Consider the following 13,466-nt stretch of genomic DNA (forward strand, 5'->3'; position numbering starts at 1 on the left):
GTCTTAACACCTCCTGCTCTCGAACGCCCACTTCATGCAGCGCCTTATTTTCCAGAGCGCATACAACCACCCACCCGCACGTTTACATATACGAAGGGTCAGTGGGCGCAATTGCAATTCGCCTCTCTGGCACAGCTTGCCTTCCAGCACTTGAGTCACAGGCTTCAGCCAACTCTTCTTCTTCTACACACATGCATACCTCTTATTCTTCCTATATTTCTTCCTTATCATCATCTTCTTCTTCTTCTTCTGGCTGACGTGCGCTGTTAGTGCCGCCTTCACTTTTCATGCGCCCATCATTTTCCAAAGCGCTCATCAGCGCAGCCCCAAACGAAAGAAAACGGGAGTGATAGCAGCACAGGCTGTTTGTCGTCTGCTGAGTGAATTTAACTCAGCTCAATGACTTTGTTATTGCTTTTGTCAGTAAATTCGTTGTTGTTGCAGCCGCACAACTCAACAGCGCATTGGCATCGTCGCATTTCGCGCAAACATTTGAAATTTATTTGGCTTTAGCTGAAATGAGATGGCTTATATCATTTTGATGAAAAACCTCCACTACCCTACACTGGCTACTTGGCGCTTGCCGCTTGCTCTTGGATCTGCTCCAATGCTTTTGTTAGTGCTTGCGCGCGCTCACTGCTCCACTGCTCTTTGCCAACTACGGCTCTTCTTTACCGTGCGCGCCCTCCCAGCTTATTCAAATCAGCCACTCTCCGTTCACCTACCTGTACAATTGTGCCCTTTCACCCTCCGGTCCATAGATGCTTTTGCTGCTCATCCAATGCCCCGCGAACTTCCCTTGCAAATCAGCAAAAACCAATCCCATTTGTTATTTTCGCTTGAGTGAGTGGCAGTTTGCATCAGTTCGGTTTTCAGTCTTTTGGCCAACATCGTTGTCGACTTGATTGCTATTGTTGTTGCGCGTTGTTGTCATTGTTGCTTGTTGGCCGCTGTTCCGTATGCTGTGCGCTGAATGGTCGGTGGGTGGGTTTGGCTTTACTCGCTTGCTCAAAGGTGTTGTTGTATTTACTATATTGAGTACTACTCATTTGTTAGCGTTGTTGTTGTATTGTTAGTCGAGCGTGTCGCGTACGTAATGTAGCAATTTCTGTTGTTGTTTCCCCCATTCATATGTGTACAGGCGAAGGCGAGTGTGTGTGTGTGTGTTATTCAGGTGTAAGCACTACACTCATCATTTTCATCAACACCATTACCAGCTATGTCAACAACAACAATAACAATAACCAATACTCACTCGCTTACCACAAGTCAGCCAGCAGCCGTGTTGTGCGGTTCTTGTTATTGCTCTAGCTAAATTCCACATTTATGTGCATTTGTGTTGGTCCGCTCATTGTCGAAGTTAAGGCCACTCTGACCATTAATGGGACGGCGAAAATGTGACGGATTGATTTACAAAAATTAATAAAATAAGCGCAATTTTTCAAAGTTCCATTACTCAGTTAAAGGATTTTTTAATTGAGTTAATTGAGTTGTTGCTTTAAAATTGGTTGAACATAAAAAGTTGTTACCGTTGTTATGAAAATAAAAGTATGCCAATAAAAAAATAGAATTAAATCAGTATGATATTTACTGCATCTTAAACGTCTGACGGAAATAAATAATCTTAAACTTCTAGTAGATATCTATTAGCAAAGAAAGCTTGGAGCAATTACTCAACTTTTATGTGAGATAAATAAATAATTTTCATTCTGTCTCCAATGCACGCTTCGCTTTTAATACTGTGAAATTACAAACCGTAAGAAATTGCGACGGCAAAACACTTTCTTCTGCAAGTGTTTTCAATTTCCCTTAAATGCAATTTTTAAATCAAAAATATTTGCAGCACTGTTGGTTGCATGAATTCAAATGTGCTTTCTCACTTGTTTCCCCTGCCAACAACAATTATGTATTTGTGACATGCAGAGATACCAAGTTTGATGAAATTGATGTATTTTATGACCTTCGCAAATTAAATTTCACTGATCACATGCCTCTATATTTTGTGTGCGAGACATAGTTTCATTAATAATAAGGACGAAATTCTTGATGTAGCACTCATCCTTGCTGCATTTACCGAGAACACGACCCCCAGCAGAAAATCAAGTTCGGGAAGGTATGTGCCGCCACCCAATGGAAATTTTATAGCGCTTACGAGTATTTTCGTGTAATCACAGTTTTTAATGTTCGGTCGAAATTAATCGGTAAATATACTCGTACATCTATTTATAACAAAATAATATTTGAGTAAGGCACCAAAAACCAAAGTTTGGGTGAAAATGAAAATATATTTGAATAATGAATTGGTGATCATACGATAGTATTGGGATTGTAAATATAACTTCAAAATTTGATTTCCTAAGACAAATGCATTTATGATTTCTCTAAAGCCTAATTTTCTAACTAAATCAGATGAAAGTTATTTAGTATATTTTTGTACGTATACCTTTCAGTACATCAAAAAATTGTATATATGCAATCATCGAAAAAGCAAATAAGCTTTCCTACATTAATTACTCTGTAGCACATTGTCATTAAAAACTTCGCGGCTATGAGCCAATATCCTGAGCATCTCTCCCATCGTTAGACCTGAACCGAGGTACTTTGGTTAAACATTATTTTTTCACCTTTTTAGATTTATGCCGAGGTGGTTTAAGCAAATAAACATACTTCTTGTTTGTTGTGAATGCCTTCCGTGAGTGTCAGGAAATCTTATATGCCTATTACCGCGCTTTCTAAAATGAATAAATTTTAAGCCATTCGCAACCCCAAAGGAAATTGAGAAAACGAATTATTTCTACCTTATTTATCTCTGACAGACTAGTGAAGAATCGCCCCCAGCTGCAATATAAGAAGTTGTGAATTCTCTCAATTTTTGTAGAGAAAGCTTGTAGGTAAACACCAGCGCTTTAGCATGGCGTCCGTGAGGAGTTCTTCTTCAGCTTTATGAAGGGTCAAAGAAGGGTTTTACAAACACATTAGGACTTTTCGGAGCTTCAGTGGGAAATTTTTTGAAAGATTTTGGGCCTATTAGATCTTTTTGCAACCTTTTTTTAATTCCCTGTCCCTAATATGGTTAGAATTTCACTATTATTTCCTAAAGACTTATATTTTTCCAATATATTTACATATACATATATATATGTATATAATTGGGGCGTACACCCTTTTTGGGTACTTGGCCCAGCTCCTCCGCCTATTTATGGGGTGGTCCCTCCATTTGTGGAACAACATCAAGGCGCACACCGCAAATAGGAGAAGGAGCTCGGCCAAACACCCAAAAAGGGTGTACGCGCCAATTATGTATACAATATACACTTTTATAAAAAGTCTATATATTGCTAATATTGGAAATTTCTAATTTATTTAATAAGTTGTTTCATACACAAATTTTTTTTTCCAGTAACATCGCCTTTGTAAGATGATTTCTACTGATATTAAATAAAAGTAATCCTTTGCAATGATTACAGTAATTCCTAAACAAAAAGGATTGCAGTCATAAGCGGGTCTTCTCAACTGAAGACTAACTAACTAATCACAATCATTTGGTACTCCTAGTCCTTATCGCATAGCTCTGGATATTGAATCGACGTAAGCACCAGATCCCAGGAAGAGTGCGAGATGTTCATAGCATTGAATATAAAAACTTGATGGTTTGGACAAAGCGTCACCAAAGATATTAGTTTTTAATATTATTTGTTTGTTTTGTGAGTTGTTTTTTCCTAAATCGACACCGACTCATTTTTAATAAAGTTAAAGCTTTTTATGTAATACTAAATATTAAAAATATCTGGTTTAGAAAAAAAAACTGTTTTTCTTCTAAAATGTTTAATATTAATAAATATTACTTTTACTATTAATAAGTATTAATAAATATTAAAAAACACAAAACAAACAATAAATATTAAAAATGAGTATCTTTGGTCAGGCTTCGTCAAGACCATCAAAAAAATAATTTTTTTTTTCTAAACCAGATATTTTTAATATTTGTTAATGCATAAAAAACTTCCTACTCTTTTGTAAGTATTTGCGCTGAAAAAAATATTACTTTGGCATCCCAGCTTTTCTTCAACTCCATCAGATGCAACTCCATCTTCATTATATGCATGCAGTAACAACAACAACAGTTAGGAAAGTTTCGCTCCCATCACTGACATTATACTCATGTGCTGCTGCTTTTGTTGCAGTTATTGTCGTCGTCATTGTTGACGTTGCTGCGGGTTCTATCAGTCAAAAAGCGCTCAAAAAGGGGGATAGCTCGCGCGTATTCGCTCGCTGGTTTCGCAACAAGGCATCACAGTCCGACCCCGCTGATACCAACCCTTTTGCTCTTCGACACCATCTATAACCACTTTTAACTGTTTCGTTGAGGCGCTGCTGCCGATTTGTGAGTTCCTCTCATTTTTCTTTCTGTAAATCGCACGATGGGCTTTTCTTGCGCCATATAATGAATCGCTGGCGATTCCTCTGACTTGGGGCTGGTGCTGCTCCTGCTGTCTGTCTTCGTCGTTGTCGCTGTCGTTGGCGTTGCTTTTGCAATTGTCGGCTGTCGACTGGCTGTGTGTATGCTTGTATGCGCGTATTCGTCTTCTTTGCCTTTATGTACTTAAGTTTGTTGCTGTTGTGCTTGTGTAGACAAGAAAAGGGAACGCCTTCAAAATTTATAATTTTTGTTTTTGCGCGCTACCACAACCAACAGCTGCTCTGGCGGTATCAAAAAGGGAAATTCTTAAAGCGTCAACCCCACCTTCTTAATGGCTGCTTGGATAATGCGCTCATGCACACATACCTATATCAATATATTTCGCCGACCAGTATTAACCAATTTTGTGTTATTTAAGATTTCTGCGTGCAAATTATTTTTCTCTGAGTTTTCATTAGCTATATTTTTTTTATTATTTAAATACAATTTTGGTATGACTTTCCATTTAGATTTTTTTATTGTACATGGCATGAGCGCATCACCAATTTCTTTCATCGCCGAAAACAGCTGTTCACCACTCGCGCAAACGTGTTGAGCGTTTTAGTCGTTGTCATGTTGCATGTGGCGGCAGTGTGTGACACATTTAACTTTTGGGCCAACAGCAAAATTTTACTAACAAATTTGTTGCTAATAAATCATTTTCTGTTAGCACGCTGGAAATTTTCACACTCCCTTTACGTGCGGCGACGGTGGCGCAAAAGACTCCCGCCATGCCTACATTTCCAGCCCACACCACCCCCTTGCAATTTACCCTTTAAATAAATGCGCTTAACTATAGTTAGTAACTGAGTAAATATAGTACTCCGCTTGAACCCTCACAAATACTCCAATTATTCGTATGTACCAGGAAATTTGGCTCCCCGCAAATTCCTTGTCTTGCTAACCGCTCTCCCCTCTACGCTCTCATATTAAGTTGAGCGTGCGCGCGCTACGCGGAGAGCAAGTACAGGCTATATGCTTCCATAAGGTACCTACATACAAAATCCTTTTTCACTTTTGTTATTCACCGTCGCTCGGTCAAAAAGTGTCACTATACTTATTGGTGTTGTTATACACTGCCGTCTGCGTCGAGTCCTAGTGGCAGTTTAAAAAGCGGTTAACACATATTCCCAGGCAATTTTTCATCAAGCCGGACTTTTTCGTTTTTTGTTTGCTGTGCGCTCTCTCTTTCGACTTTTCGCGATGGTGGCGGCGTTGTATGGACAACATTGCCGCAGCAGCAGCAACGCCGGCAGCAACATCTGTGGCCTTCGTTTTGTGTTGTTGGTTTGTTGAAGCTAGTATTGCCGTCGCTGTAATGCTGGATCGCTGGCTGTTGGTCTGGCTGACTGGCTGACTCGTTGGTTCGTTGTTCCCCAATTTTTCGTTTAGGAAAATGAAAAATTACTTCGCTGATTTGGCGGCGGCGGCAACGTTTGTTACTTTTCCTTCTCATTCATGTTATTGTTATGATGGTCATTGTTATTGTTGTTTCGCTACTGTGCTGCTGCTGTTGTTGACGATGATGCTGCAACTTTGCATTGTTGTTTTCATGTCATGGCGCATTTTTATTTGTTGCAGCCAAGCACCGCGCCGCATGTGAAAATTGTGGCGAAAGCAATAAAAACTACAGCAAAAGCAAAATGGCAGCAGTTCACTATACCGAAAATTCATCAAAAACAGCTGATTGCCAGGCTTTTTTCGAAGAGCGATTGCAACGTGTCGTTGTTGAATAAAACTAGCGAGTGTGCGTGAGTGCGTGTGTGCTTGATTATTTGTGCACGTCATTGTTATTGTTTACACATACATGCATATTTTTACCTTGCTTAGCTTGCGTCGGTGTTACGATGTTTTGTTATTGCCCAACCGAGCCCTTCTTGTGCTTGTTCTTCCTCATTGTTTTCTTTTTTAATTTTCGTTGTTTGCGGTGACAAATTTATGAGACTTTGATTGATATGCGGTTGTGGATTTGCAAGTGATTCCGCAAGGAAGGTCGCCACCGCAGCGGCAGATAAACAACGTAAATAAACAGCAACAGCAACGGCAACAACTACAGTGACAAGCAGCGCTCGGTAATAAAAGCCATAACACGAACGGCAGTTATAAATGTAGCAGGTTTGTTTGTTTTAAGACACTGCCACAATGGCATTTTGACAAACATGCAACAACGCTGCGCCTACCAATAGCACGGCGTGTCCTTTACTGCGACGGTGTGTATGTGCGTAAGCATAATAAAATGTCTGCCAGCGAAACAATGATTTGACAAAAATTGCAAACTTGCGACGGTAAAGTCAATATAAACAAAGCATTCTAAATTGTTCTCGACTGTGATCAAAGTTTACCAGACAGCGATATGTACTTTCCCAAATCCCAATTACTAGAAGGTTGCGAAATTTTCAAATCCATACAACGCCATGAAAAAGATATACAGGGTTGCCCATATTCGACGGATCCGATGGATTTCGATGACTCTTTGGGCCCACTCCAATCGGCGAGGCTTGTCCGCAGGCAACAATCTTTGCGCCAATTGAATTTTATACGGGAATAAATGCAAATCAATGCGGATAATTCGTTGTAAAGTGGTCCGAGCAATGCCCAACTGCTGAGAACGGCGATTTTGGGATGTCCTTGGCGACGCCTTGGTCGGTTTTGATTTGCCCTCCTTGGATTAGAAAGAGCATCACCAGTGGAACACCTTTCGTACAAACGTTAATGGTGTTCTTAGAAGGCGCACTTTTCAGATTATTTAATTTTTTATACGTACGTTAAGTTTTCACAATTGACCTCTTTTGTTGAATGTAAATTTCAACAATTTGGTAGCGCTCGCGTGTCGTGTACTGTTCCATGGAAAAATCTGCTTTGACCGACGCTTCCAACGCGGTATGTCATTAAGCGATCTGACGTCTCTGTCAAAAGATACAGGGTTGCCAGATGGGTCCGTCGAATACTGGCAACCCGTACTCATACGTACTTTTGCATTTAAAATGCTTCTAATTGGATCTCAGACACTGATTTGTGCCTTGACATATACGGGTCTATTGCCTGCTACAAACATTAGGGGAATGAAAAAATTCTGCATATTTTCTACTAGATGTCTTCAGTGACCCAGAACTCACGACGTACATAAAAGGGGTACGGTACACTAGGCAGGGCTAGTGTACTGGCGTGGGGGTGCCCTTGTTTGGGAAAAACCCGAGTCATTCCGGTAACGTAAAACCGATTGCCATGAGAATCACAAAATTTTGGGTGTAACCTTCAACAGTTTGCTCTCCTTCTCTGCGCATACAACCGCTATTGCCACTAAAGTCCAAAATCACAACAAGCTCCCAAATCGCTTACCGGCAGCACTTGGGGCAAAGACAAATAAATGTTGTTATCGACATTTAAGGCAATTGGCCGGCCGGTTCTAAACTATGCTGCGCCTGTCTGGTCGCCTGGAATTATTAATTCGTAGTGGACGAAGCTTCAGACTTGTCAAAACACTGCCATCAACTGATATCCCCACTTCAACATCTACACAACAAAGCTCAGATGCTCCCTGTTAGAGAGCGCAAGAAACTGCTCAGTAAGATAGCAGGTTAAACTCCTACTTATTCAGAATTTACCCCGACATATTATACATATGTCCGGCATGTGAAGGCACGCCGCATGACACTAGCCACCTTTTCACATGTCCCATCCAACCCATTCATCTAACACCCCCTCTCCTTCTGGTCCGAACCTGTCGAAATAGCCAGTTTACCGGGCCTAACGTTAGATGAACTAAACGAAGAAGAATACTGCTACAAAAACCACAACAACGTACATAAATGATCTGATTGGAGGTACTTTTTCCAATAAGGGATTTTTGACAGATCACGCGTGACTACTGTCAAACTAAATATATTATTTTTTTAGTATTCATTGACATTTCATCATGGAAAGACTTACGCCTTAAAAACGTTTGCAAATCGTATAATTGCACGAGTAATACCAAAATCGACGCTCTGAGAAAAGTGTTCATCGTGGTATGGTGATGAGACTCATTTTTGGCTTAATAGCTACGTCGATAAGCAAAATTGCCGTATTTGAACTGAAGAGCAATCCGAAGCCATTCAAGAACATACATTTCATCCATTGAAAACCACTGTTTGTGCTGGAGGAATCATCAGCCCATATTCCTTCAAACACGGGGCTGACGCCAATGTAACAGGGAATGGCGAACGCTATCGCGCTATGATAAACAAAATGGAAATTCTAGCCCGTGATCTCTTAAACATTTCGTTCCAACAAGACGGCGCTACTTGCCATACAGCCCGTGAAACAATGGACTAACTCCGTCATCGTTTCGGTGAGCAATTTATCTCTCCCCCGGACTAGTGGATTACCCACCAAGATCGTATGATTTCACACCTTTGTGGATATGTAAAGTATAAATACTTTGTAGATAGATAAACCAGCTTCGATTGGGGCATTGGAAGCCAACATTCCTAAAGTTATTCACGAGATACCAACCGAAGTCCCCTAGTGAGTCATTCAAAATTGGTGTTTACGCATGCCCGAATTGCGGCGCAGTTGCGGCCAATATTTGAAAGGGCTTATCTTTAAAAAATAAATCTCATGAATGGTTCTACACCAAAATAATAAATATTATATGATTTTAAAAAATCAAAATATGTTAATGATAAAATAAAAAAACTACCTATTATAAGTAGCTAAAATCGAGCTCAACACACATACCTACAACTACGCGTATGTATCTGTGCTCATGTATTACTCATCGTTGCGTAACTTTCGGCAAAAACTATGCTCGACACGTCAACATCAACTGACCTTTTCACTTCAGGTTATATTTTTATCACGGTACAGTTCAGGAGCGAACAAGATATGAAATATTTTTGGGCAATAAATAAAATGAAATGATATGAAATATTTCCGAAATCCTCTAACCAAATTCTGAGCCTGTAGTCCCAACTTTATGTTGTTAAAGTCGATTGTAATAATCGTTCCACCAAGCAGACTGTGCTTGCTATAGTAGATAAATTTTAGTAGTAATATTCTCAACTGGTTGACATGCAGAAAATATCCACGATATACAAAATGCAGAGGTGTGGCCCAAATCAGACCGTTAGCCGCCTGGTTCTAAGCGATTTGGAAGAAATCAGCTGATTTGCTGACGTAACAGGGGATGTGACAGAGGTTTGTTTATCATAAAGCTGGGACTGTCGTATCAACGTACGTTAGATTATATAAGATTGCTTTGAGGTTTGCACCTAGACTTCATGGTCTTTTGTGCCCTCTACTTATCATAGTACCTCATCCAGACCCAGTTTTCTTATTAAATGGTCGATATGTCTCAACCTTCTTCGCGCTATAGCGTTGCTTTCACAGAGAAGGTACATTGGAGTCTGCTAAGATTGGTCACAGAAAATACTAGAATCAGTGGAACTTATCTGGAGCATGCGCAGATGGCTGCGCAATTTGCAATGGCATCTCAGAATGCCCTCGAGCATTTCTAAAAGGACACAGTAAAACGGTGTATTTGTAAGCAAGATCAAAATTAAAAAAAACTGAGTTTTATCCACTTCATCAAATAGGAGAAAGCCCCAAATATGAGCTTACTATTCCATTCTAAATAGATGTAAAACATGAGTGTGTGTGTGACCGCTTTTTAAATATAGTTGGATATTTACAGATATATATATATATATAGTTAGATAGTTATATATATATATATATATATATATATAAAAAATAAATAATTGGCGCGTACACTTCTGTTAGGTGCTTGGCCGAGCTCCTCCTTCTATTTGTGGTGTGCGTCTTGATGTTGTTCCACAAATGGAGGGACCTACAGTTTCAAGCCGACTCCGAACGGCTAATATTTTTATGAGGAGCTTTTTCATGGCAGAAATACACTCAGAGGTTTGCCATTGCCTGCCGAGGGGCGGCCGCTGTTAGAAGCTACTTTCTCATCATTTTGGTGTTTCACGGAAAAAATCCACCCAATATTAGGCGTGTTTTATTTGACCATCGCAAGCCAACAGCTTCATTATTATTATTGCAATACTCCTTGAGGAGCTTAAAAATTCAGCATAAGTTTCCAGAAACTTCTATTTCTAGCTATTGGCAGCTTAATTTAGCTTAATCTTGGACAAATAAAATAAATTTGTTGTCAATATTGGTACAAATTGTTAACAAGCGAATAATGGAAAGGGGAAATGCAAAAAGATAGTTTTTCTTAATTAAAACATAAGAACTGTATACTCAATATATCTCAATTATTTAAAGCAAAAGAAAAGTATGGGCAAAGAGCCATAACACTTGTCGCATCTTGTTTTAAATTTGACACGTTGCGCTATTACATGAACTGCTTTATGAGTCTTCCTTCAGCTGACAAAATGCCTAAATGTAAGTCCATTGTAAAACTTTTTCTAAAAATTTTAGACATAAAAAAAGGTGTTTCACTTTGAGTAGAAACACTCAGAGAAATGGCAGAGCCTCCACTTCAATATAAGGCACCTTCGATCCGATGCTCATCTGTTCGCCATGTTTCGGCTGTGTTGGCGAAAAATTTGCTTGTGAGAGCAGCAACAAAGTTATCCAGCAAACTTCGGCACTATCCAATATAATTATACTTCATAAAACTGGCATTGCATATTTTTTTCAAAGCCACCAATTTTCTGATATTTGGGAAGTTTCATTCGGCCGTGTTCATACAGGGAGACTTTTCTTGTGCCAACTTTACGTATTCGTTTTTGATGTTCCTGCCATTTTTAGTCACCTTGAAATTGTTAGCTCTTAGTCTGCAGTCGAAAGCAACATTGACAAGAAGAAAAACACAAAGGGTTTTGACAGAGCGCGATCATCACAAGTAAAAAGTTGAAGCAACAAAAATTGCTCTGTGTGAACGCTGACTTGCTAAAACTCATTATGTGCTACTACACCAATACCATTTTTGGCAGCTCTTTTTCAAGGCTGTTAACTTATGTTTGTTTATGCCAGTAGTTTCATCTCGCTAACACATGGCGAATCGAAGACGGTTTATATTGCTCAAGTATCCCATATAAAATATGTTACAAGCTTAATCTTATAGTTTTGATATAAGCTTAATGTCATGATCAAATAAAACACGCCTATTGTGACGATCATTTCGAAATGTTCGAAAAAAAGTTTCACGAAAATTGAGACATTTTTGAACTTTTGAACAATCAACATGATTTTAGTGAACTTCATCTATGTTAAAGGCAAAAATTTCTATACTTATATGTGTCAAGACAGTCGATGAGGGAATTTCGTGTTGGCCACATTTTTGCATTATGTACATACCTCGTGATATAACGGTATTCAAGTTAAAAACCTAATTATAGTTTTTACAGACCACTTAGAGCTAATATAGGTTTAAATTATTACAGAGAGTTAAATAAATAAATTTAAAAAAAAGAGTTGAAAAATTTTGAAAATCCCGATTTTGACACCGAGAAGTCAAACGTAAGTAAGCAAATAAAAGTGAATGCTCCGTAATGGGGATGAACAACCAATTTCTCCTTCAGTTATACTAAACACAAAAGGCAGTGGGGCCTTCTACTTTCTAGAGACTTTATATATATATATATATATATATATACAGGGCCGTCGAAGTAAATCCGGAAAACATTTCGAAAGCTCTAGAGCAGTAGCGTTAAGTTTAAAACCGCTGATAGAGGGACATATTTTTAGTGTATTGTTTCCTGATTGACATTGGAGTGCCGGAGTAAGTGCTAGTGAAACGATGAGTCGAGAGCAGGACAGAAGAGCTGCGATACTAGAGTCACTTCGCGCCGGAAAAATCCCTAAAGAGATAATTGAGTGGTTTGGCTACAAAAAAACGCAACCCTGGATGGACCGCGTGGCTGCTGGAAGAGAATATGTGTTTCAGCAGGACTCCGCACCTGCTCACAAGGCAAAGAAGACTCAGGCTTGGCTCCAGAACAACCTACCCTACCACTGGTCTACAGATTTTTGGCCACCATCAAGCCCAGACTGCAACTCTTGATTACTACGTATGGGGCACAGTTGAAGCAACAGTTAACGCGAAGCCTCATAACACTGCTCTGAAGACAACCATCGAGGAATTGATGACCACAATGGACAAAGAGGAGGTAGCTCGCGCATGTGGGCGTTTCAGGTCCCGGCTGGAGCAAGTAATTGCACGAGATGGAGGTTACATTGAATAATTTTCAACTATGATATGTGTACTCACATTATACAAAGTTAAGTGCATATAAAATTATTTTTGAGTAAATATCCAAAAGTTTTGTTTTTAAGTTGAACATTCCGGATTTACCTCGACGGCCCTGTATATATATATATATATATATATTATATAATAGGCAGGTACACCCTTTTTGGGGGTGTTTGGTGGAGCTCTCTCCTCTTTGTGGTGTGCGTCTTGAAGTTTTTTCCGACTCCGAACGGCAGATATTTCTTATGTGGATATTTTTAATGGCAGAAATACACTCGGAGGTTTTGCCATTGACTGCCTAGGGGAGACCGCTCTTAGAAACAACGTTTTCTACATTTGGTCTTTCACCGAGATTTGAACCTACGTTCTCTCCGAATTCCAAATGGTAGTCACGCACCAACCCATTCGGCTACCCTAGACTCTAGAGACTTTAAGTTAATTAAAATCAAATCGAGAATTATATGAAGGGATAGGATTTGAGAATTTTAACCACCTGAGGGCATATTTAAGGAACAGCTTCTGTGCCAGTTCTCTCAATTGCAAATTGATGGCAAAACCTCCAGGTAGTCGAATATCTGAATACTCTAATCTAGAGCAAACAAGGGAAGTAAAAAGTAATTTTAAGGGTGCGCGTAGTTCAATCTATTACGCCGCATACAAACTAAGATTGAGTAAGATTGGATATAACAAAGTTAATGGGACTATTGAATGAAAAATGAGAGTCAAACGTCACACCTGCATGAACAGATTGAAGTAAAGTATTAGCAATACTACACGATGACGGTAAAATTCATTTGATACAAA

Source organism: Anastrepha obliqua, chromosome 1 (assembly GCF_027943255.1).
Source record: "Anastrepha obliqua isolate idAnaObli1 chromosome 1, idAnaObli1_1.0, whole genome shotgun sequence".
Lineage (NCBI taxonomy): Eukaryota > Metazoa > Arthropoda > Insecta > Diptera > Tephritidae > Anastrepha > Anastrepha obliqua.